We start from the raw sequence: 25,326 nt of genomic DNA on the forward strand, positions 1-25,326 counted from the left end.
GCCTCCGAGGAGAAACGAAACTCAGGGGATGCGAGGGAGCTAGACCCGCCTGGTGCAGGAAGGAAACCGAACCCATCACCCCCCACCGCCTCTCCCCACTCCCCCTACCGCCGCCCGGTGCCTGTCGGCTGCCGCAACTTCTCCCGGGGCTCCGCGCGCCCAGCCCCATCCCAGGCCCGCGCGCTCGTGTCTCTGCAAGCTGGGAGGAAATGCAGATTCTGGGGCCCAGACCTGCTGACCCAGAAGCTCAAGTGCAGGGCCCAGGAAGCCCCCCACCGCTCCGAGAGCAGTCTGAGAACCGCTGCCCTACTGGCCTTGAGCCACCCGGAGCAGAATGCAGCCTTGAACCTAGACACGCCCATTCCCTTAAGCCTGGTCTTCCTTCCCAACGCTCTGATAATTGGCACTGATAATTGGGCGTCTGAAATTTCTGCTAGCGGTTCACAGGGATCATTCCGGACCCAGCAGGAATTCCCAAGTGCTCTGCCAGTGGCCAACTTCCCCTTCCCCATGCAGACAGCTATTAACCTTAAAAATAAAGGTTATTTTACCACCAAAAGATGGGTTTATTTGGGAACAGTAGAGAATCACACATTGGGACAAGCAAGCTGTGGCAAAACCATACGTAAGTCATTTTACGGAGAAGTTGGAGGAAGTTGGGACGTTTTGGGTTTTTTTAATGTTCATTTCTTTACTTTAAGTTTATTTTGAGACAGAGAGAGGGAGAGCGCGGAGGAGGAGCAGAGAGGGGGAGAGAGAGAATCTGAAGCAGACTCTGCCGCTGTCAGTGCCGAGCCCAACGTGGGGCTTGAATCGTGAACCGTGAGATCATGACCTGAGCTGAGATCGTGCTGATGCTCAACCCACTGAGACATCCAGGCGCCCGGGGAGGAGTTGTTTCGAACGAAAGACTGTTGGAGAAGAGCAGGCATTGGGGTGATGGCAGTTTCTCCTTGGCTGAGCTGCAGGGGCGGCGCTTTCCAGTAGGAGATGCGGGGCACACGTGTCTCCCCGCTAGGCGCCCTCCCCCAACTGATGGCTCTGTCCTCTGGGGAGTCTTCTGCTGGGTCTGTGATTGATGACTCTTCCTGTCATTGACCCGGAGTGATGGCCCCCCCTCCTAACCTCCCCAGCTAGCAGCCAAGTCCACTTTCGTGAGTTTCCCTTTATTCTTTTTCGCCGGACCCACACCATCTTCCTCCTTGTCCTCCTGAAGCCCTCTCTGGAGTTGGGCTCACCCGATTTCCCCAGGATAGAAATGGGTGGAAAGTGGAGGCTGAGGTCAAGCAGGCTCCAGAGTGGCCCTCTGTAGATGGAGAGTGACATATCCTTTTGGAAGGGGCTGGCCACCTACCTCCATTCTCCTTAGCTCAGCTCAGCATCCCAGACAACAAGCTCCCCAAAACTGTGATTAGGAAGGGTTGCCCCCACTCCATCCAAAGACCCAGAACCCACCCCAGCTCCAAGTCCTGGGGTCGGCAAGCCTAGATGGAAACAAATTCAGTGTGGCTCACCCCGAGAAGGGGAGGAGGCCCCACAATACAACTCTCTGGCTGAAGTCCCCTTGTTCTGCAGGGTCCATTGCTGGGTCCCGGCAGCCCCATCCAGGGTGGCCTGCTGGGAGACACATACTGTCCCCATAATTAGCGAGGAACATTTGTCCAGCCACTCATCACCTCTGGGCCTCAGTGCCTTTCTCACTAGGAGGAAGAGTGACACCCTTTCCTGACGGGCTGTGAGCAGGATGGAGGAGGGAATGTGCCATCCGTACACGGAAAAGCGAGAGCAGCCAGGCAGAGACACAAGACTTCACTGCGAGGAGGGATGCGACTTTTTCAAACCACAGGAGGCTCTCCCCAGCCCGCCTTGTTGAGGAATAAAATCAGAAAGCGCCATGGGCGAAAGCGAAAACCAAGGGGAACCAGCCAATGCCAGGGCCAGGGCTAGGCGAAGGTGAGTGGCATGTCTGGTGTGCCAAATTTAAGGAGCCGCTCGCGCGCTTGCTCTCAGTGGCGCAAGCAGCTACTTACATTGGCGCCCGGACGCTCCAGGAGCCTCCCTCTCATGACTCCAGTGACTCCTGGTCTGAGATGTTGGTACCTCGCTGTTTCTAATTGGCTCCTTATATGAACTTCCCTGAAGAGCCCAGGGGCTTGTTAGGGGTGAAATTCGGAAATAATAAAATAATAACTCATGTGCACCGTGGAAGTATGTGCTACGTGTCAGCCTGTGAGAATAAGTCACCTTCACAACCATCCTACGAGAGGAGTACGGTTATCACTCCCATGTGACACATGAGAAGACAGAGACCAAGGAATTAGGCCACCGTTGGGTCCCCTAACTAGGAAGCAGCCAGGAAGTGGGAGAGCTAAGATCACAGTCTAAGGTTTCACTCCCTGTGCTCTAGAATCTTCCCCCACCATCCTAAAATCAACAAGATCCAGCTCCTGTCCTCCAGAAGCTCACAGCCTTCCCCCTGAATCGCTGACGATTCCTTCTCTATCAAAGAAACACTGATTACATTCTCTGAAGTAAGTGTCAAACCCTGAGCCTTTGAGAATTCGCCTTCAGGATCAGCACCCTACTCAGACATCCCTAAACGCGGCCAGCAATTCTGGTGGCCTGTCCTTCCCCCTAGGCTCCCGGAGACATTCTCCTGCCCTGCCAAGTCCCAACTGTGATGTTCTCTGTCTATGCAGCTGCCCCTGGGAGCTCCTTTCAAGCCTGGGTCGCCCTCAGCTCCTGGGGCTCCCACCATGGCACAGCTGGCCCTGCCCTCTTACTATTGTCTCCTGTGCCCAAAAATGATCTGGCAAAAACACAGCATCCACAAGGAAGCATAGTAGTAGGCAGTCACACTGACCCCACCCCCTGCTGCCAGCGCAGCCCAGGGTGCCCAGGGAGCTCCAGATCCCTCTGGTCCTTGTCCAGCCCTCTCTCCAGCTGCCAGCCTGGCCCCGGGCCTGCGGAGGAGAGCTGGTGCTCATGGAAAGCCGTGACGGGCAAGCTTCCACGCCATCACCCCCTACCTCCAATCCAGTGCATGTCCTCGACTCCCTGCGGGGAGTGGACAGCACCCTGCTTAAATGCTGCGGGGTCGCCCACTGCAGGGGTGGGGGTGGGTGGGGTAGTCCCAACTGCTCAGCTTGGTGTGCCAGACCTAGCCTCACCTGGCTCAGCCCCACCCCCGCTGCTTCTTGTAACACCTTGCTCACTACACAGAACTCCTTCGGCTCAGGGGTGCTCCTTCTCCTACCCCTCCCTGCACACTGGGCTGCTTTCCAGGTCACAGCCTCCGGCCATCCTTCCCCAGACCCGGTGGACTTGCTTCCCGGGCGCCCCGCTGTTCCCTCCCACCCGCACCCACCCACCTAGCATAGTGTCAGCACACTGCCTTGACCTCTGTGAACGCCCATTTCTGCCCCCAGGTTGTCCACGGGGCAGCACCGGGCCCGAAGCGTTGCTGTTGTCCTTGGGACCTAGCAGAATTCGTGGCACATAGCATTTCAACGGATGTTTCTAGAATGAACTAATAAACGAATGAATGGTGAGTCTGAGAACCGGCTCTGATCTTGCAGACCCGGTCCTCAGACGACCTCTGGCGAATTACCCTGAGCATCTCCTCCCTGATCTTCCGTTTCCCAGTCAACTCAGGTTCAGTTTCAGTTTCTTTTCTCCTTCTTGGTTCCCAGAAAAGGAAGTGAAGAGGGAGACTCTAAGATTCCAGGAACTGGAAAGAGAGAGACAGAGAGGCGGGGGTGGGCGGTGCCGGAGGCGGAGGGGCGGTGCCGGAGGCGGAGGGGCGGTGCCTGGGGGCGGAGCCGGGGGCGCGGTGCCTGGGGGGTGGAGCCGGAGGCGCGGCGCCGGAGGCGAAGGGGCGGAGTCTGAGGCGGAGGGGCGGTGCCGGAGGCGGAGGGGCGGAGTCTGAGGCGGAGGGGCGGTGCCGGAGGCGGAGGGGCGGAGCCTGAGGCGGAGGGGCGGTGCCAGGGGAGGAAAGCAGAGACCAGGAGGGAGTGGAAACCCAGGCGGTGAAGGCGGTGAGGGAGGCGGAGGGAACCGAGCCGGAGGCGGGGCGGACGGACGGGCGGGCGGACGGGGTGGGACCGGTGGAGGCTCTCCGGCTGGGGTGCCTCGGGGTGCCTCTCGAAGGCCCAGCGCAGCCTGGACACGGTTCTGGCGGTGCCGGGGGAGGGAGATGGGGAGGGGACGGTGACGGAGAGGAGGTTGGGGTTGGGGCGGCGCCCCGAACCGCAGAGGTCGCTGCGCCCACCTCTGACGTCGTCCTTGTCCGGGCGGCGCTCCCGAGCGGTGTCCCTTCTGTGCGGCCCGGAGCGCGGAGTGCAGGGTACGTTGTCCCTGGCCCCGTTTTTGTTTTCTCCTCCATCGACCCTTGCCATGGATCGGTGCTTCTCAAAGGAGGGCCCAGCAACACTGGCTTCACCTGGAAGCTTGTCAGACCTGCAGGGTCGAGGGCCACCTCAAGATCACTGAATCCATCTGAGTTTCAAGAGGGTTCTCCAGATGATTCGTTTGCAGTTAAAGCGTGAGAACCTGGAGCCTGCAAGGTTGCTATTTATTTGGTCCTTAAGGCCAGGGTCCGATTTTGCCTTCTCCGCGGCCCTCTGCGAGCCAGAGGAGATAGAAACTGAAAAGTCTGGCGAAGCTGAGCTGGTTGGTGGCCCTGGGCCCCGGCTTGGTGTCGTGCGGCCCACCCAGCCTGCAGCCACGGGAAGGCTGGTGGCCTAGCCTTTTCCTGGGATACGGCCAGCTGTCTTCTCTGGCATTCGCCTGGTGATCAGCGCTCTGTGAAAGCTTATCTTTCAGATAAAGGAGAAAATAGCGCTGTGACCTGCCCTCCCAGGACCTTTCCCAGGGAGCTTATGGGAATTGGCACAACCACTGGAGAATTCCCCCTAATTCTCAAATTCCACCCCAGGCCGCCTCCTTCCTCCTCTGCCTGCAACCAGGCTCAGTGTTTCATAGTCTAGAAAGTGGGGTGCTTGCTTCGGCGGCCCGTATATGGTGTAGGAAGTGGAGAGACCCCCAACACAATACCTCTGTTAAAAATGCCACCTTGTGGCTGTGGAGCATTCCCCGGATATTGACCTCCCGCCCCCGTAAGGTAGCGAGCCAATTTCTTTACACACATGGTCTATAGAAAAAAATCAGTCAGCTAGGAAATGGGGGCTCAGAGAGGTGGGCTCTTGGCCCAAATCACACAGCTAGTGAGAAATGGAAATCCCTTTCCACGCTTTCATGAGCCATCCTGTTCTTTCTGTTGTCACTGCAGTCACCCACCAGCCATCACTCATTGCCTCAAAACAGCATCCGCCGCGTGCCAGGTGCCCCAGGTGCCATGATGGAAACAGGCGCGTGCATTGAAGAGTCGTTGCCACACTACCTGTCTTCACACTCACTTGGGCAACCTTAAAAAAAAAAGCCATTTGGGGCACCTGGGTGGCGCAGTCGGTTAAGCCTCCAACTTCAGCCAGGTCACGATCTCGCGGTCCGTGAGTTCGAGCCCCGCGTCGGGCTCTGGGCTGATGGCTCAGAGCCTGGAGCCTGTTTCGGATTCTGTGTCTCCCTCTCTCTCTGCCCCTCCCCCGTTCATGCTCTGTCTCTCTCTGTCCCCAAAATAAATAAACGTTGAAAAAAAATTAAAAAAAAAAAGCCATTCAATTCTATTTACAAAATGCCATCCTGATCCTGATAATCCTATAGACCTTCCATGTGGGTTGCCCTGTTGTGGTAAAGTCCCAGCAGGCGACGTCACAAAGAACTGATGTCTTTGGCCAAAGGCCACCCAGGGCTTGAGGCCTGTCCACAGACAGGAGAGCGAGCTTGGAGCCCGTATCAGTTTCCTGCAGCTGCTATAACAAATTGCCGCTAACACAGTGGCTTACAACAGCAGAAACTCTCTTACGATTCTGAGGCCACAAGTCCAAGGCCAGTTTCACGGGGCTAAGGTTATGGTGTTGACGGGGTCATGCTCCCTCAAGAGACTCTGGACAGAATCCTTCTGCTTGCCTTGTCCAGCTTCGAGAGCTGCGTTCCTTGCTCTCTTTAGCTCGTGGCCCCTTCCTCCACCTCCAGAGCTGGCAGGGTGGTCCCTTTCGATCTGCTCCTTCTTTGCTTTGCCTCCCTCTCATGAGGACACCTGTGATGGCATCTGGGGCCCACGGGGACAACCCAGGGTCACCTTCCAGTCTCAGTCTGTAGTGTCCCCAGACCTACAAAGACCCCTTTCTCCATTTAAAGAACCTGACACCAGAGGAAGGAGGGTGACACTAAGAGAAAACAAGAGCCTTATCTGGGGTCTCAGAATGACACCTGCGAGAGCACCAATCCCAGAGTGACCAGAAAAAGTGTCCCGCTTGGGTAGGGAAAGCAAGGGGGGTTTTGTGAGAAAGAAGAAGAATCACCTATTCAGATAAACCAGAGAAGAGAGAAAACCTGTTAATTCCGTGCTAACCATCTGAGCAGTTTTCAATCACCGTCTAATCGATTTTTCTCTGCCTGCAACCAGGCTCGGTGTTTCATAGTCTAGAGAGTGGGGTGCTGTCAACACAAACTGTTCCTGGTCTGCATTAGTTAACTCTTTGCTCTTCCTAAAGTTCTATCAGCAGTTTTGTGGTCGAAGGCCAGTCGTTCTACAGGATATGATGAACGGCTGCTTGTGAAACAATTACAGATGCTGGCCTGGTTTGAGAGCTCATTGGTTAGAAAGTGAAATGGAGCCTCATCATGGAGCCTCTCATGGGCAGAGATTTTGTACGGGTCCACGTCGCTTTCGCCGGCACCAGGGATTAGAGCCTGGCTATTTGGGGGGCCGTTATGCAGCCCACCACAGAAGCTGGACCAACTCTGTGAGACCTCCCCCCACCCCCCCCACCACCCCCCCACACGCACAGCCAGAGGCACCTGCCAGGGCCCATGTGAATTCCTGACCCGAAGAAACCGAGAGAGGAAATTTCGGGGGTAAAACTTGGAATAATTTGTTAGGTAACAATAGATAACCCACACACCATGTCACTGAGCATGACCAAAGGGGCATTGGAGGCCCTCCCCCCAACCAGGGGTAGAAACAAGATGGGGGAATCCGGATTTGTTTATCCCACCGGGTTGATACCTTTTCATGAATACCCTTCGGCCTCATCACTGCGGCGCTGATGGAAGGGAACACCACCCCCCTCACTGCCGCCCCTGTGAGGAGCATCAGGGGGGGTGTAAAGACGGGGTTGTGGATCCGTGCACCGTCAGCCCAGACTGGGGATACAGCACGTGTCACCTGCCGGGGCTGTCCTGCAGCACCAGGGCCAGAGAAGGGAAAAGTCTGAGAGACGGACTATACTCACACGGCGGCCAGACCATCCGTAAAAACAGAGCTCTTGCAACAATCTGTTCTCTGCCATAACCGGCCCCGGGGGCCAGCCTCCTGGAAGTCAGACTTGCGGAAGGCAGACTGTTTCCTACCCACTATCTCGAAAGTGAAGCAATAACCTCTACAGCGACTCGCCCCCAGGTGACCAAGGTTTGCTGAATAACTGACAGCTTCTCTCAAATTGTGTCCCTATTTCTGATTTAGGACCCACAGAGAAAGCCGAATATATACGCCTAACCGGCCACAGGGGACGTCTGCTTCTAGCTCGCTGCCCTCAGCCCCCACCCAGGGCTCACACGGAGCCTTCTCCCTGCCCGTGAGGCTTTGCCCAAACCCCCGAGCGACGGTGGCTGACCTCCTCCTCCTCGTTGTCATCAGCTGTCGCTAAATACCTTTGCTCCTTCCCCCTTGGGTGGTCTTCCTCTATTTCTGCACTTGTTAGGAACAAAATGCCAGCCCACAGGCGCATTGCAGGAGGAAACGTACGTGTGTGCGTATGTGTGCCTGTGTGTGTGAGTGAGTGAGTGACCCCGGGATAAGAAGGAAGAGCAGAGAACACGCCTGTTCCTTTACTCCCGTGTTTTGTGCAACGAAGGTTCCCCACGGATGTAGGGGCGGGTGTGGCAACAGGCAAAGCCGGTCTCCCCTGGCTTCTGTCGGCTCAGCTGGACCACATTTCCCAGCCTGCCTTGCAGTCCGGCGAGGCCCTAGGCCTGAGGCCTGCCTCTGGAATGTGGGAGGAAGTGAGGCACACAGCTGCCGAGTCTGGCTCCTGGAAACTTCCAGAAATCCTCTACACTCTCCCGTTCCTCACCTGCTGGTCAGATGCAGAGGGTCTGGTGGGGACTCGAAGGAGCCGGCGATGGTGGGGCCATGACGTAGAAGGATGCTGGTGGCCCAGGGACAGTGTGGCTCAGAACCCTGCCAGTCGGCCTAGGACATCCGTGATGTGAGCGAGGGGCACGGCTGGGTCGTGGTAAGCTGCAGAGGTCTTGAGGTGCTTGTGGTAGCTGTGAGCTTATTCCGATGGGAACGTGGGCCCCGCACTCAGCCCCATGCTCCGACCTGCTGGGAAGCCAGGTGTGGTGGGCTACCTCTTCAGAAGCCACGTTCAAGGGCTAACCCCCAGAGCCTCTACGGACCTAGAGAGTGCAGAAGAGAGGTGTTTGATGAGCGGGAAGAGTCGCTGGATTTGGGGGACAGGTAGCTCGTAGAAATGGTTTCACTTAATGTTCCTAAAATCCCCCTGAAATTAACTATTGCTTAGCGTGACGAAGAAAATAAAATTAGCCGTAATCCTCCAATCTAGAGATGACCACTGGTAGGAAGCTCGACATTTTTTTAAAACGTGTATTTTTCTGCACGCCTGGGGGGCTCAGACGGTTGAATGTCCGACTTGGGCTCAGGTCACGATCTCGCGGTTCGTGGGTTCGAGCCCCGCGTCGGGCTCTGTGCTGACAGCTCAGAGCCTGGAGCCTGCTTCGGAGTCCGTGTCTCCCTCTCTCTCTGCCCCTCCCCTGCTCACCCTCTGTCCCTCTCAAAAATAAGTAAACATTAAAAAAATATTTTTTCCTTATAAAACTTCTCTTCAGGGCTTCACATAGCAATGGGAGCTGATCGCAGCCAGAGAAACAGGACAGATGACAATCAGTATCACGTCCTGGGGGTTGTAAACACGACCGTGGTCAACAGTGGGGAGCAGGTGGCACAGCCAGATTCCTCTGAGAGTGACCAGCTCAGGGACACCGTCTCCAACGACCAAAGTCTGGAGCTAAGCCATAGCAGCCGGTCACCCTCATCATGCATTTGTTCAATAAGATGTCATTCATCAAGCAGCTACTAGGTAACAAGTGCCATGTAAGATCCCGGAAATACCAAAGAAGAATATGATACGGACCTCCCTGCTCTGGGGTCTTATAATCTGATGGTGGGGAAGATGAATTAACAAAGAAAGAGAGCAGTATTTGAGAACCCCGTAACTGGGGGGCTGTGGGGCCCAAGGCCCGGAGAGCCATCTCTCCCGGCAGAGGGGACCGCCCCGGGGCGTGTGTGCCTGTCAGACCCAAACTCTGGTGCTGCGTGCAATCCAGCGAAGGTGGACACGGAAGGCGACAGAGTGCGGTCCCAGATGTGGAGCCACTTCGTGGGTGAACGCACGGCGGGAAACACCCCAAAGCATTGCTGCCCTTTTGTGCATCTGCCCCCTTTAACTGGATGATTTCCAGAGAGCGTGAGCCGGTCAGTTTTCTCCTTAAGGAATCTCCTCTCGGTGGAGGCGTCGCTGGGTTCCTGAAGCAGCCGGGAATAGTGGTCTGTCTCCTGTAATATCTGCATCGTGGCTTTCTGTAAGGCAGTGCCCGTTCGCTGCAGCATGAAATATTGAATTACGAATGGGATCTGCTTGGCCAGACGTTTGCTGGTTTCCTGGAAGAGGGAGGAAGAAGGGTCAGCCGGAGGGGTCTCGGCCTGTGCTTGCAGGGACGCCTTGGGATTCTCGGATGAGTGGATAGTTGCCTCGAGAGGTCCCGGTGGTCCCGTCCACCCCACTCCAGTGGTCAGCATCCAACCACGGCAAGGCGCTCTCTGTGCTGCCCCGAACTCTAGGATCAGGCATTCCCTCTGGCACTATGAACCCACCCTGTAAGCTGGCAAACCCATAGCACGTTCTGGACATCCCAGCCTTCACAGGAGTTCCTCCCCCTCCTCCACCCCCACGCCTGCTCCACCTCCCAGAGAGACCTCTGGGCCCCTTGATCCCCTGGCCCCTCCTGGGAGCTGATCAGGATGTGCTTCAAGGCTCACCTCATTCCCTCTCTTCACAGGGATGCCCAGTTTGCCTGGCAGCTGGGCCCCACATCTGGATAACTACTTTCTATTCTGATGAAGAAAAGGCTTCCAGAGTTGGGCTTCTTTGCGGGTTAAAAGCCACCTTCCGTTCTATGCACCCCGCGTGGGCGGAGGGTTGGAAACCTTGGAGGTGACGGGGCTACGGGATCTAGGGAAAGGGTTTTTCCTTCCTGTCTTGTGGACTCAGTGAGTTCAAGGCTGCTCCAGACCTGAGTGCCTTCTGAACCTCAAGGTTCAAACCAAATTATAACGAGTAAAGTTAGTGCTGGTTGTATTTTGCTGAATTCCAATAATAGTGGCATGGTAATAGATGCATAGCATGAAATATAAAGAACTCTGCGGTTGGAACTGGTTTTGAGTACATGCTTTGCCGCATCAAAAACCTGATTCCAGGGCATCTGGGGGGGCTCAGTCAGTTAAGCTTCAGACTTCAGCTCAGGCCATGATCTCATAGTTCGTGAGTTCAAGCCCCTGTGTGGGGCTCTGTGCTGACCGCTCAGAGCCTGCTTGCAAATCTCTCTCCCTTTCCTCTCTCTCTGCCCCTCCCCTGCTCTCTCTCATTCTCGCTCTCTCAAATATAAATGAACTTAAAAAAATTTTTAATAAAGAAAATAAAAACCTGATTCCCGAATTAATTAAAAGTCCCTTGACAGGGTTACTGTTAAACTATAACTGAGATAATATGTATTTATCACTGCAGAAGGGATTTAATACACAGTAGTGGCCCCTCCCACCTTCTCTCAGTGACACAACTGTCAATCAGAGTGCCCGGCATCTGCCGGGCAAACACCCGTGGCACTGACCTACACGCTCACCAAGAAATACGCACTCACGCGCACAACTCGATCTCAGTGATGGGCGAAGTCAAAGACCAATCATTTGAGAAAGACCGTTTCTACTCAAGGTCCCGCACAGGATTGCCCACTGGGTTAAAAACCTCTTCCCGGACTCTGTTCAGAACCACACGGTAAATCTGGTCTTGACAAAGCCAGCTGTTCCATATTCCAAACTGAAGTCGGACCCGATTTTCTGCTGCCTTTGCTTGTTTCGTTTTCATGTCTTCAACTTTGTCCTGGTTGGATAAGAAAGATAAACATGTTCCTTCTTTTCTCGCCCTTGTTTAAACATCGTAGGAGGCACTATTGTGTTGAGACGGAATTAAACACAATTTAAGTCAGAGAAGGCCTGGGATTTTACATGGTGACTTTAAGAAGGCCCTCGGCAGCCCGTGCTGCTGTCCTCATCCGTCCTGTCCTCTGTCCCTTGCAGGTCCTGCCCTCTCCACGGCCGTGGGGACTCCTCTCCAGCCTGGAGAAATGATGATCCAGGACCAGGCCTGTCCCCCAACCCCTGGTGAGGCACCCGGGGGCTCAGACACAGCCCCTAGGAACGGTGGAGCGGTCATAAGTCAGGTATCATTTTTACCAACTGGCCAAAGAGGTAAAAGACAGTCAGTTGTTGTGGGAAAATGGCAGAAATCCTTTTTCCTGCTCACCTGAGTTGTGGAATGAGATTCAGACCCGCCGACCCAGGCCTGGGCAGAAGAGGGTTTTTATCTAGAGAACAGAAGGAAGCTGGACATCCCTGGCACCCCATTACTGAGAGGGGGATCAGAGTTGTTGAAGGGGGAACCCACACAGCTGTGGCAGTATGTTTAAGTCCAACTTATAAAGATTTTGGAATAGGACTAGTGGACAATTCTGTCTTTGTAGTAGATACAGATTCAAAGAACGGGTCAGACAGCAGGCACAGTCATGTATTCAGAGGATCAGCACTAAGCCTACATCATCCTGTGCTGCAGAAGATAATGCAGAAATGACAACTCGGCCAGGTGCTTCATTCCATCTCTCCCGGGGAGCATGAACTAAGTCCTGAGCAGGTGCAAAACGGCAGGTGCTCCTGGAGCGGCCGGCCAGCAAGCCCGCGGCTATAACCTTGGCCTCAACTTTAAAAAAATTTTTTTTAATATTTATTTATTTTTGAGAGATAGAGATACAGAGTGTGAGCAGGTAAGGGGCAGAGAGAGAGACATACACAGCCTCTGAAGCAGGCTCCAGGCCCTGAGCTGTCAGCACAGAGCCTGACGCGGGGCTCGAACTCACGAACCGGGAGATCATGACCTGAGCCGAAGTCGGACACTCAACCGACTGAGCCACCCAGGCACCCCCGTGGATAATATTTCTAACTGCAATACCAAACAAACCACCGTGGTGAATTCTATAAATTCCCCAGACATTTTAAAGATAGGAACTTTTTTAAATTTAAGTTTGGCTTACCCACTGTACCCTAAGGCAATGTTTTTAAATGGAGATTTTTTTTCTTTTCTTTCTCTAAAAAATTTTTTAATGTTTATTTATTTTTGAGAGAGAGAGAGAGAGAGCATGAGCAGGGGAGGGACAGAGAGAGAGGGAAACACAGAATCCAAAGCAGGCTCCAGGCTCTGAGCTGTCAACACACGGGGCTCGAACCCACAAACCATGAGATCATGACCTGAGCTGAAGTCGGACACTTAGCGGACTGAGCCACCCAGGTGCCCCGAACGGAGGCTTTTTCATAATGAGAAAAAATGTATGATCTGATAATGCTAATTTAAAGAAAACTGACTTTTTTTTTTAATTTTCAAGTAGATTGCATGCCCGGCGTGGAGCCCAATGTGGGGCTTGAACTCACGACCCTGAGATCAAGACCTGAGCTGAGATCAAGAGTTGGATGCCTAACTGACTGAGCCACCCAGACGCCCCGAGGAAAACTGACGTTTAGGAAACCAAATTGTTATTCTATGAAAATACATTTCAGTTGAGGGTATTCACCCTGAGAGAGAAGCTGAGTGTTTGTAACTCGTAGAAAGCACTGAATTCGTTCAATGGAAACAGAAACCTATTATTACAGCACTTGGAGATCTCCCGAGAACACATCCAGACACGAAGAGTGCTGGTTTTATTACGTGCTAAAACAAAGATACAATGCACGCGTGCGCGCGCGCACACACACACACGAACACCCTCCTGGCATCAGGGCTATAGCAGAATGAAAGTTGGAACTTCCCCAGGCAAAGCAAGGACACTCTTATCAAACCACTGACCCGTGTGCTCGCTTCGGCAGCACACACGAAACCACTGACCTCTTCAGTCGGTCGTGCACTAGGGGTGAAGACAAGAAGGGAAGAGAAGTAAGTCGAACTGTCCAGCCTCAAAACGAAGAAGCCAGAGAAAGTTGGAGGCGGTGGAACTGTCTCCTGGTGCGGGCGGGGCTCCACGTTGGTGGCTGGGAAGCAGTTGTAGGAAAGCCTAAGGGGACCCGTGGTCTCTTGCGTGGGCACGTTCATCTGTCTGCACGCTTCTTACGTGCCAGAAGTACCTTCTGGTCTTGGTAAACATGACACCGTGTTTAGGCGGAGCCTCGTCCTAGGACTTGCCGTTTGGGGTACTGGCTGCAAGTGTGAGAACCCAGTTTTTAAACTCCTCCCTGATTTTGTTGTCTAAGCAGGTCTCGTTCTGCCTTATGACTTCTCCTAACTTTCCGAGGTCCTGATTAAACACCTTAATTTTCTGAAAATGAGAGAGAGTCATCGATCTGAGCCGTAACCGCATTAAAGAGCTGGGACCTGCCTGGGGCAGCAGCGTGTGGTGTTGGGCTGGGGGCCGCGAGAGGATCCCATCGGCCACCCAACCATCCCATCTCTCAGGCAAGACAAATGGAGGGGAGCTCCTGCGTAACGGGGCGGCCAGCATGCCACAGGCAGGGACGCGAGGAGGGCCATCTCAGGATGTGCTGGGCCACCAGGAAGGTTGCGGCCGTCTAAAGGGAGCGGGTGACAGAGAAGCCAGTTTCTGTGCCTGAGTGTCACCTGGAGTCCCCGGGAATCCTCATGGATCAGAAAGAACATTTTATCCGCTTCATTGCTGGGGATGCCGCCTCCACACAGGTGCGGCCTCTCTGTCGCCCTCTGGTGGCTGTCCCTGATTTGCTTTTCTAACGACGGGAGTGATTTCTGAACAAAACAATAGTGAACGATGACACTCCACAGCTTGATGGAATTGGCCGACAGATTTCTTCGATACGTGGGCCAAATCCCCTGTGACAGCATTCGAGGGGATCCGGAATTTCTATTTTTGTGCGAAGTTCGCTAAGACGGGCCCCTGTTGTGGCGCCTGGGTGGCTCAGCTGGTTAAGTGTCCAATGCTTGACATGGGCTCAGGTTATGATCTCGCGGATTCGTGAGATCAAGCCCCGTGTTGGCCTCTGCACTGACAGTGTGGAGCCTGCTTGGGATTCTCTTTCTCCCTCTCTCTCTCTCTCTCTCTCCCCCTCGACTCCACCTTCTCTCTCTCTGTCTCAAAATAAACAAACATTTGTAAAAAATGTTTAAGATGGACACCTGTTGAAGAGCCCAAGGATGGCTTTGCATGCAATACAGCTCGAATGACCCGGTGTGCAGTTTTGTTATGTCACTGGAGTGGGGAAGTGCCAAGAAGCGGCCGGGCTTGGGTTTGGCTTTGCGCTTTGTATTTAGAGAACAAGTACACTTGAAAATAACGTAAGCTTTCTTTACGAAAGTGCTCTGTCAGTGATAATTTGAGTGTTATAAACTGATAAATGGCTCTTTGGTAGGGGACGTGACCTGGATATTGGTGGCAGGCGGGGTACAGTCCTAACCAATCAACGATGGCGATGATAATGAAGGGGAGGAGAAGGAAGGACACAGAGAGGCACCACAGAGGGTTGTCTTTGGGCCAAGCACCCTCCACACCTCAGTTAAGCGCCGCCCCCCCCCCCCCCCCCAACTGCAGGACAAAGCACGTGGCTCGGTTGCTTCTCTGTTTTACAAAGAGGAATCTAAGGCTCAGAGAGGCTAATTGCCAGATACCGTCACGGAGCGAGTCAGTGGTGGAGGGTCCCAGGGCACACCCAGCTCACTGCCTCCGCAGCCTGTGCAGGTGGACACGGACGCCTGAGTGCCCAGCGGGCCCAGCCTCTGCCTTGGCGAATGAGGTCCCCGAGCCAGGCGGGAGGAGTGTGTTGGGGTCTGGAGGCAGTTTGTGGATTACATACCAAGGCCTCGTAAAATGCGGATGACGTTGGATGACACCAGGAAGTCATAAGGTCTCACAGGTGCCTTGGGGGGGGAGGGGCAGTTTGAATCTATAGTCGGAAATGTATGAGATTGTTTCCTGATCCTTCAAATCATCATTATCATAATCGTTATGAATTTTTAAAAATTAAAATATCACAAATGTAAAATGAAAGTTTGAATGTAGACGATTTAAATATTGTGAAATGTACTATCAAAAACGGCTATCAAAATGCAACGTCTTTTTGCAAAACACCAAGGTTTTTGTCAGTTCAACAAGGTTGTGTCTTTTAGACAGGGATACGTCTTTCGAAGCCCTCTTCTGTGAACTGAGGGGAATCCCACTAGAGTTGGGGCTCCTCAAGGTATGTTCCCTGGATCACCTGGGAAGTTAGAAGGGCAAACTCATTGCCCCCTCATCCCCCCGATTTATTGACCCAGAAACTTGGATTGGGACCCAGGAATCTGAATTTAAATAAACTTTCCAGGTGATTCTTTTTTTTAAATTTTTTCAGTGTTTACTAATTTTTGAGTGACAGAGACAGAGCATGAGCAGGGGAGGAGCAGAGAGAGAGGGAGACACAGAATCCGAAACAGGCTCCAGGCTCCGAGGTGTCAGCACAGAGCCCGACGCGGGGCTCGAACTCAGATCATAACCTGAGCCCAAGCTGGTGCTTAACCGACTGAGCCGCCCAGTCGCCCCCAGGTGATTCTTGTGCACATTGCAGTTGGAGAACCACTGGCTTCTTTCTTCCAACTCAATGTTCTTGGGAGTACATGTTTCCTGGCTCAGAAGAATTCGTTGCTTTTGTCTGACAGGCTGGGAAAATAACTGGCTGTTTCACTGTCAAGGTCGACAAAGTGTGAACCTGTTGCAAAAGGATACATTTGCTGAGTCAGTGTTCATTCCTTTTGCCCTCCTAAATGGTTTATAGTTTTCTTCCTTCCCTTCTTGCTTCCCAGATTGATCGGCTCTGCGTTTCGACATTAGGCAGTTGTTACTTCCCAGTTTCGGAAGCTCCCCTGTGATTTGGTTTTCAGAACGTGCTTGTTTCTTGGCTTGTGTGGGCAGCTCAGTGGGGTGTCTCAACCACCTCAGGACGGAGTGCCTTGGGTAGGCTGTAACTTTTGCAACTTGCAACTCAACCCGTTGAAACTCAACCCGTTGACTCACACTGACAAGGCAACGTGAGCCCATGGGTAAGTCTTCCTGCCAGACGGGGCACTGTGGCCTTTCCTTCCTCCCAGGAGAGCTTGGAAACAAGACGGAGCACAAGGGCATTCACGAGGGACCCTGGTGTTAATGCTCAGGGTAACCTTGCTGCAAGGGAGTCGGGAAGCCAGAAGGGGGAGCTCTCCCGCCATACCACTGTCCAAGAAGTGTCCCTTACAGACCCGGCAGAGGACTCCTCAACAGGAATCATCAACTGTAGGGCCCAACAGGAAGAGACATGCACGGCATCCCCTACAAGCGACCAACCACCCCTGCAGCTCAGCCAGGGAAAAGCCGTCAGCACCCTGAACGCGTGCTTTTCTCCGATGGACTGAGTTCAAAACAACCCAACTTTCTCCTTCTTCTGTATAAAATAAAATTCTTCTCCTTTGTTTGTGGGACTTGCCTATGGTTTTGCCATGGCTTGTTACCCCCCAAATTGCAATTCTCTGTCATTCCCAAATAAATTCATTTTTGCTGGGGAAATAACTATTTTATTTCTAAGGCCAACAACCTATGTGAGTGATCATTTTGCCAATTCTGGGCTTTATAAGGGGGTCGGTAAGCTCACCTCCCCAGGATGACACATGCCTTCAGAAAAGCCAGGTAGTGCATTAGGGCGACAGTTGCTAATTACAGAGTGGGCCCAAACAATGGATCAGAACAGTGAGCCCAGAAATAAACCCACACACATGCAGTTAGCTGGTTTTTGATGGCGGGGCGGGGGCGGGGGGGGTGTCCAAGAATACACCACGGGGAAAGGATAGTCTCTTCACCAAATGATGATGGAAAACTGGAGATCTACATGCAAAAGAATGCAACTTACACTATACACAAAAGTCAGCTGAAAATTGATCAAAGGCTTGAATGTAAGACCTGAGATGGTAAAACTCCTACAAGAAAACATAGGCTGAAATCTTCACGATATTGGTCTTAGAAATTATTTCATGGATATGATACCAAAAGCACTGGCCACCAAAGCAAAAACAGATAAGCTGGACTACAGCTTAGTGGAAGTGGAAAAGCTTCTCCACAGCACTGGAGACAACGAACAAAGGCAAAAGCAACCTACAGAATGGGAGAAGATATGTGCAAACCATATAACTGATAAGGGGCTAGTTTCCAAAATACTTAAAGAGCTCCCACAATTTAACAACGATGACAACAAAAAAATCCCAAAAACCCAATCAAAACTGGGCCCAATACTTGAATAGAGATTTCTTCAAAGAAGACATACAAATGGCCGATGGGTCATGATCTCGTGGTTCGTGGGATCGAGCCCTACGCTGGGCTCTGTGCTGACGGTGTAGAGGCAGCCTGGGATTCTCTCTCACGCTCCCTCTGCCCCTGACCCTCTCTCAAAAACAAATAAATATCAACATTTAAAACAAACCACACAAGTGTGAGCAAGGACGTGGGAAAATTAGAACCCTTGTACACTGTTGGTGGCAATGCAAAATAATGCAGCCACCGTGGAAAGCCATAGAGATGTTTCTCAAAAAATTGAAATATGGAGCTACCATAGGATCCAGCAATCCCATTTCTGGGTATTTATCCAAAGTAGTTTAAATCAGGATCCCAAAGAGATATTAGCACTCCTTTGACGATGCTGGCCCCATCACAAGATGTGGAAACAACCTAAGTGCCCATAGGTGGATGAATGGATAAAGAAAATACACACAAAGGAATAGGATTTGGCTTTTACAAAGAAGGAGATTCTGCAGCATGTGACAGCATAGATGGACCTTGAGGACGTTGGGCTGAGTGAAATAAGCCAGCTACAGAAGGACGAAGACTGGACGATCCCACTTCCGCGAGCCATTTAAACAAGCCAAACTCACCGAACCAGGGGGTAGAATGAGGGTTGCCAGATGTTGGGGGAGGGGAAACAGGCAGTTGCTAATCAACAGGTGTGACATTTCAGTTATGCAAGATGAATAGGTCTAGATGTTGCCATACAACATCGTGCCTGTAGTTAACAAGACTGTATTGCGCACTTAAAAATTTGTTAAGGGGTGCCTGGGTGGCCCAGTCAGTTAAGCGTCTGACTTCAGCCCAGGTCATGATCCTGCGCTTTGTGGGTTCGAGCCCCACGTTGGGGTCTTTGACTGCCTCAGATTCTGTATCTCTGTCTCTCTCTGCCCCTCCCCTGCTTGCACTCTGTCTCCCCAAAATAAATAAATATTAAACAATTTTTGTTAAGAGGGTAGACCCCCATGTTAAGTGTTCTTACCCCAATAAAATTAAATTTTAAAAAATGTACATGCTGTTTTCTAAGTGACGGGCACAATTCTAAGGGCTTTACAAATGTGAATGTATTTCATCAGAAAACGATTGATGGTAAAGGCCCAGAGAGGTTACGTGGCTTGCCCAGGGCCACACACCAGGCAGTCTGGCTGCAGAGTATTTGTTATTTACGCGAACTCAGGGAGGACCGCTGGGGCTCATTTTTCCGACACCGCTCTGAATGCTTCTCACATCAGCGGTGAGTCCCCAGCACCTGGGCCCTCAGGATTTACACCCGGACGCACGATGACCCACCACTTCAATGCATTTGCTCATCCAAGACTTGACTTTCCCAAAGACCTTGAGTGGTGGTTTTCAAAGTGTCGTCCCTGTACCAGTAACATTGGCCTCAACTGGGAACCTGATAGAAACATAAATTCTTGGGCCCCACCCCAGACCTGGCGTGACTATAAAACTTGTATAATTTTATCTCTATCACTTGGTAACCTTACCTTGGCCGGTTCCGGAAGGCAGGGCTGGCTCCCACGGAATTCTGTTCTAGGACCGTCCTGAAGAATGTCACCTGAAATACCGATGTGTCTGGAAGAACATTTCTTCCTTCGTTGCCTCTGCCAACGTCAGCTTGTTCGTGATCTGATCTCCTGCCGGCTCCGCACGTCACTATCCCATAACCCTTCTCGAGACGGGACGTGATATTCCGCACCACACTCACGACATCTTTTTCGGTGCCTTGCCCGCTACATCTGCTTTGGTTGGGATTCCTGTGAGATGGTTAGTGAAAGGCAGTGGAATGTTCCGTTTTCTCCTCAAATATACTTGAAGGCTGCAAGGCTCTGGGATCCTTCTTCGGCCAGGACCAGCGAAGCCTTCTGTTGCAATGGCCCCGCGCCTGACACCCTCTTGGTGCATTCCATCGCCACCCCTCTTATCTGCGGGTTTATTTGTTCTTTCGCTATGCAATTCATTAATTGCCTTGTGGGATTTATCGAACAAACGTTCCCGGGCGCCTGCTGGGTACCAGACACCAGGCAGCGCGCACCATCATTACTGACCGACGCCCACCGGATTGCCCTCAACGGCTCAGTCCCTGCTGTGCAGAAGGTCGGTGCCCCTCTCAGGTGTCTCCTGTGACAGACTCACGCTGCCCTCCTCCTGTGGGTGCCTCCGTTGACATTGTCCTCCCAGCCTCCCTGTCTCCCCGCTGCCCCCACATACCCTCCCACTTGGGTTGGATCGAAAGCTTTGAATTCTGAGTATTTCTTTCGATTCCTGGGGCATCAAATGGCCACTGCATGTTTCTGTTTGTTTGTTTATGTTGGGAACCGAACGTCATCTTCTGCTATTTTCGTCCTTGTTTCTAATTTGTGGTTAAGTCTGGCCATCTGGCCTATCATTTCCTGAAACCTTCCTGGCCTCTAAGCAGCTGAATGTCTGTCTCTCTGTTTTACCTTTCTATGGGCAGAAGTTGTCCTTCCTGTTACTAACAGAGCCGACACATCTCTGAATGTACGCCCACACTTCCCAAAGGAAAGGAGAGGACCCTCCAGTGGGAGAGGAGGCAGCAAACCTGGGGAAGCCCCTCCTGGGAGCCAGCAATCATTCAGGAATGCCTATATCCCTGTCCTTTATCCTGAGAAAAAGTGGGAAGATAATAAAGAGTGAGACTTGTTATCAGAATTCACGCTAGGGGGTGCCTGGGTGGCTCGGTTGGATGAGCCACAGACTCCGGATCCCAGCTCAGGTCAGGATCTCACCCTTTGGGAGTTCGAGCCCTGCAGTGGGCTCTAAGCATCATCTAATATCCCAACTATTGCGCCACAGAGAAGGGAACGGTCACCTGTTTTTAGATGCTTTAGGGGTTTTTTTTCTCTTTTTAAATTAACTCCTTCCTGCATACCTTGCACATTCATATGGAATTGAAAGATGCTTATTAAGCACTCTACTTTAGTTGAGGAAGCGGCAGTGAACAAGACTGCAGAGTCCCTGTTGTGTGACTACCCCGTCGCCTTCCAGCGGGTAAAAGCCAGATACATTAGTCTTGTGATTTGCGAGAAATAAAGAAACATACCTTGATAGTAACGCTATTGAGAAGCATTACGCAGAGAAAGTGACATCCGGTCATGTGCCGGCAAATGAGTGCAGGTGAGGGTGGGTGGTGCGGTGCTGGGCTGAGTGGAGAGAAGGCCTCTGGGAGGGTAGCGTTCGGGCTGAGATCTGCACACCCAGCCTGTGAGGAAGGAGAAAGAACATCCCAGGCCCTCCGGCTCACAGCTACACTGAAGGGTGGTGGGAAAGGCAGAGTGAAATGGAACCATGAGCACAGAGGTGGATGGAGCCAGGTCACAGGAGGGTTTGTCGTCCAGGAAAGGAGCCTAGGGTTCGTGTACGTGGCGTGGACGCATTAGGGTAGAAGCAGAGGAAGGGCGTGACTTCATTTACCTGTTCAAAGGTCAGTGGAGGGTGTACTTAGGGCAAGGTGAGAGCCAGGAGCCAGCAGGAGGATGCTTGAGTAGTCCAGGCAAGAGAGGAAGGGGGCCTGGCCTACGTGGTGATGGAGCGTGGTGGACAGATGTGGTCTTGGTTTTGGGGACAGAGTCATCTGGACTCTAGGTGAATTAGAAATGGAAGCAGGGGAAGGAGGAATCAAGTGTGACTTTTAGATTTAGTTCTAGAACTGGGCAGGTAGATGTGGTGCTGGGAATAGGGGGAGAAGCCTTGGGAGGAGGAGGACTGAGGCAGGGTGGGGTATCAGGAGCTATGTTTTGGTCGCACTAGATTGGAGACCTTTGACAGACATCCAACTGGAAATGTCAAGTCTAGGGAAAGGGAAGGGGCACAAATTTAGATCTGGGAGTTGCCAGCTGATAGAGATGAGCTCACCTCATAAGCTTGCCTAAAGAGCACGTGTTGACGGAGGGAGGATCTCAGAGCCAAGTTTTGGCTTTCCGACTTTAGGGGTCAGAGAACTGAAGAAGCAACCAGACCAGGAGACTAAGAATGTGACCTCCAGTGGCCAGTGAAGGAGGAGACCGAGGGAGAATGGTGAGCCAGAAACCAGCAGGCTGTGTGTTACAGCAAAGGAAGGAAAGATTTCAGGAAGGAGGGAATATGGTCAGCCATGTTGGCCGAGGTCGAGAAAGATGGGGACGGAGAAGTGACCACATGTTTGTCAGCATGGAGGGCACTGGTGACCCTAACAAGTGCCATCGTTGTGCCATGGTGGCGACAGGAGTCGAGCTGGAGCTGGCTGTGTAGACAGTGTGCAGTTAGCGATGGACGGGTGGGGAACCAGTCTGGTGGAGAGTTTGCAAATATACTGACTCACAGCTCTTTTTGAAACTTGGCATTATATAAACCACCACTCTATTAGTCACCAAATTTGTTCGTTTTCACCCTTTTGGAAGTACTGTATAGATAATCCATTTAGCTTCCTATTAAAAAAATTGTGGTAAAACACACATCACTCATGCGTACAAGAGAATCATTCAGCTAATGAAAGTATGATTCTCCTGCCTTCACTCCACCTTCAGTTACCCTGGTTTTGAAACTTACGTGCGTTTTAAAAAATTGCTATAAAATAGGCATCACATACATGTTACCGCCGTAGCCACTTTAAAGTGTACTCTCATTGTTGTGTGACCATCCCACCAGAATTTTTTTCATCTTGCAGACCTAAAACCCTGTACTCGTCCATTAAGTCCCAAGTGCCCTACCCCACCCCGCTTCTACAAAGATTTTGATATCCAGATAGATCTCCCTCCCCAGACCGATGGATGATACTACCTACTGTGGCCATCAGTAAAACACCCTTCACGACTTAGGATTGAGAGGGGAGAAAGAAGGTTGACCTACGATGACTGATGACCCAAAGCCTGAGTGTTCTCTCTGGCTCAGTGCGTTTGTGATGCTTGGAGAAGTCAACAGCTAACAGGGTGCAAGCGTGGTCCAGCGCGTGGTGAAACGTTATACTTGAGGGGTTTGCCCCTACTGTTTATTTCTGTCCTTACTGGAAAACCAGGCATCTATGTGGGAAGAAACGGGAAAGGCGGTTATATGACGAGTGTGCGTTCAGTCAAGGGAAATGACCTGCAAAGTTCCAGGCAGGTCAACTCGACGGGTAGGTGGGATGGTTGGTGGAGAAGGGGTGTTGAATGGTAATATTGCAAATTAAAAAACATAGCAGCAACCGTTTGTTGAGAAAATACTATGTGCACAGACCTAAGTACCATCGTGTACAGTATTTCTTCATGGAATCCTTCCAACAAGCCAGCACATAGGTACTTACTGGGAGTACCATTTCATGGAGGAGGAGACCGAGGCCAGGAGAGGTTCAATATATTACCCAAGGATATGTAGCCAGAAAGTGGTAGAACAAGGCCTCAAACGAGACTGTGTGCTCTTAAACCAAGTTCCCTGTAACGCCTTCCAAGGCAACTATTTTTTTTTTTTTAAGAAATTTAGGAGACCCCAGCTGCCTATGAATTCTGCTTGAATATACATTCTGCAGGCCCTCATATTCCAACATCAGCCCAGTAGAATGTTCGCTGAGACCTTATAAAGGTGCTTTCCATGCACCAATGGGTCCCAAGAACTTTACCTGTAGCAAGGCAGATCTGAAGGGCCAGTCACTTTCTCCTTTCCAGACCATTGTGGGATAGCAGATAAGGTAGTTCTCGCCCCCACCCCATCCAGGATGGTTTGTGAATGCAAATGAGGGGCAGAGGAAGAAGGGTGAGGAACCCCCAAATTCTGGCCACACCTCTAACCCTGTGAGCAGAGATACCCATCCACAGGGTGTGAATGCATCCTGAGCCCATGGAGCTTCTCCTGGGAAGAGCTCTTGTCTCTAACGGTGCTGCATTAAGGGACCTTCTAAATATATAAGAAGTCTCCCCACCTTGTTTCCCGTCTTCTGGAAGTTAGGTTCTTTCTTCTTACCTCTGGCCCTGTCTCCATCAGGGTCCACCTCCCGAGCCACGCTCACTGCCTCTGTGCTGGCAACATCCACGTTACAGGGGACCACCACCAAGTTGATGGTCTTTTGCCCTTGGATGTATGAGTGCCTTGATCTGATGACAAAAAAAAAAAAAAAAGAAAAAGAAAAAAAGCACACAAAGGAAGAGTACATCTCTGGGCATCCAACAATATGGTCAGACAGGTGTGATGGTGGAAAACCGGTAACTGAGACCATGACCTGGTTTTCACGCTCCTGGGCGTTGGCTTGGCCAACCCCTTCCACAGGAAGACCTGCCCATCTGCCTTTACTATGTTCTCTGTTGATTTCCTACCTTTCTTCAAAACCCACCACTGGTGGGGCGCCTGGTGACTCAGTCGGTCAAGCCTCTGACTCTTGATTTCGGCTCAGGTCATGATCTCACGGTTCTTGAGTTTGAGCGTCGGGAAGTCCCTGCACCGAAACTGCTTTGGATTCTCTGTCTCCCTCTTTCTGACTCTCTCTTTCTCTCTCTCAAAAATAAATGTTAAACTTTTTTTTTTTTAACCCACCACTGGTATTTCTTCTTTCCCGAGGATTCTGCCTCCTGTAGCCAGACGAGACCTCTCCTTTTCTAAATCTCTCCTGTGATGCTTCTGAGATTATGCCTTCTAGGACAGTGTTTGTGTATGTGTTGTATTTGCCCCAAAAGCCCAGGGGTGCCTTTGTGACACGTCACGTGCCATCTGTGTCCTCATGCAGTCCCGCAGAGGTCCCCAAGCCACAGGTGTTCTGTGCCTGCTGTGATAGGATCTGATGTCAATAAATGTCTCTACATGTGCTCATTCCTAATATTAAATACTTTTTCTGGAGTCTGTTCTTGGAAGGGGTCACTCAAATTAGAGAAATCCAATAAAATTTCTTAGAATCTGCAGACAGAGATATGAGCAGATAAGCCTTACACACCAAATTTCAATAATGTTTTTGCCCACAGACAATACAAACAAACAAGGAAAGGCTGACATCTAGGGACATATTTTTAAAAATAGTTTGCTACAGGGGCGCCCGGGGGGGTGTCTCAGTCAGTGAAGCGTCTGACTTCAGCTCAGGTCATGATCTCACGGCTCATGAGTTTGAGCCCCACATCAGGCTCTATGCTGACAGCTCGGAGCCTGGAGCCTGTTTCGGATTCTGTGTTTCCCTCTCTCTCTGGCCCTCCCCCACTTGTGCTCTCTCTCTCTTTCTCAAATAAAAATAAACATTAAAAAATTAAAAAAAATAATGAAATAAAATAGTTGCTCCAATTGACATGTGCTTTAGCTCTCATGATGTCCCATAAAATTATGTTAAGCTGCACACAGAAGATAACACCGCATAGCCACAAGTAGGAAATTTGCATCACATAAGCACAAGCTAGCATCATATAAGCAATTAAGTGCCGGGGTCAGATAAAGACGACAAATATAAACAGGCCAAATTAAGTCCTAACCATGGGAAAACTTCACCGAGGAAAGTCATAGTCGACTTCGGGAAGTGAGTTTTAACGTGAACTGTCCTTCAGTTAAAAGGCATCTTCTCGTTGGTCTTTATTCCCCCTGCTACTCCCATGCGTAGCACGCGGTCTGATGTCTGAG

At 51.6% G+C, this 25,326-nt stretch overlaps 3 long non-coding RNA genes across 4 annotated transcripts; 1 reads left to right on the forward strand and 2 right to left on the reverse strand.

The window, feature by feature from the left end:
• The first annotated feature begins 4,357 nt into the window (after positions 1 to 4,357).
• Positions 4,358 to 16,322, forward strand: LOC113594363 (uncharacterized). Of its 2 annotated transcripts, XR_008297509.1 has the most exons (5): positions 4,358 to 4,543; positions 5,291 to 5,385; positions 7,601 to 8,357; positions 11,498 to 11,640; positions 12,856 to 16,322. It is a non-coding gene; the product is annotated as an uncharacterized LOC113594363 (long non-coding RNA). The 2 variants fall into 2 exon arrangements; XR_008297508.1 differs by lacking the exon at positions 4,358 to 4,543 and having other exon boundaries at positions 5,146 to 5,385.
• On the reverse strand, positions 5,146 to 19,680 carry LOC113594362 (uncharacterized). Its single transcript, XR_003414738.2, has 3 exons — positions 19,251 to 19,680; positions 8,196 to 11,300; positions 5,146 to 5,426 (listed from the first exon to the last, which is right to left on the reverse strand). It is a non-coding gene; the product is annotated as an uncharacterized LOC113594362 (long non-coding RNA).
• A 799-nt stretch (positions 19,681 to 20,479) lies between these two features.
• Positions 20,480 to 24,435, reverse strand: LOC128315098 (uncharacterized). Its single transcript, XR_008297510.1, has 3 exons — positions 23,698 to 24,435; positions 22,612 to 22,781; positions 20,480 to 21,821 (listed from the first exon to the last, which is right to left on the reverse strand). It is a non-coding gene; the product is annotated as an uncharacterized LOC128315098 (long non-coding RNA).
• Positions 24,436 to 25,326: the final 891 nt, after the last annotated feature.

The sequence above is a fragment of the Acinonyx jubatus genome, chromosome C2, assembly GCF_027475565.1.
Source record: "Acinonyx jubatus isolate Ajub_Pintada_27869175 chromosome C2, VMU_Ajub_asm_v1.0, whole genome shotgun sequence".
In the NCBI taxonomy this organism is placed as follows: Eukaryota; Metazoa; Chordata; class Mammalia; order Carnivora; family Felidae; genus Acinonyx; species Acinonyx jubatus.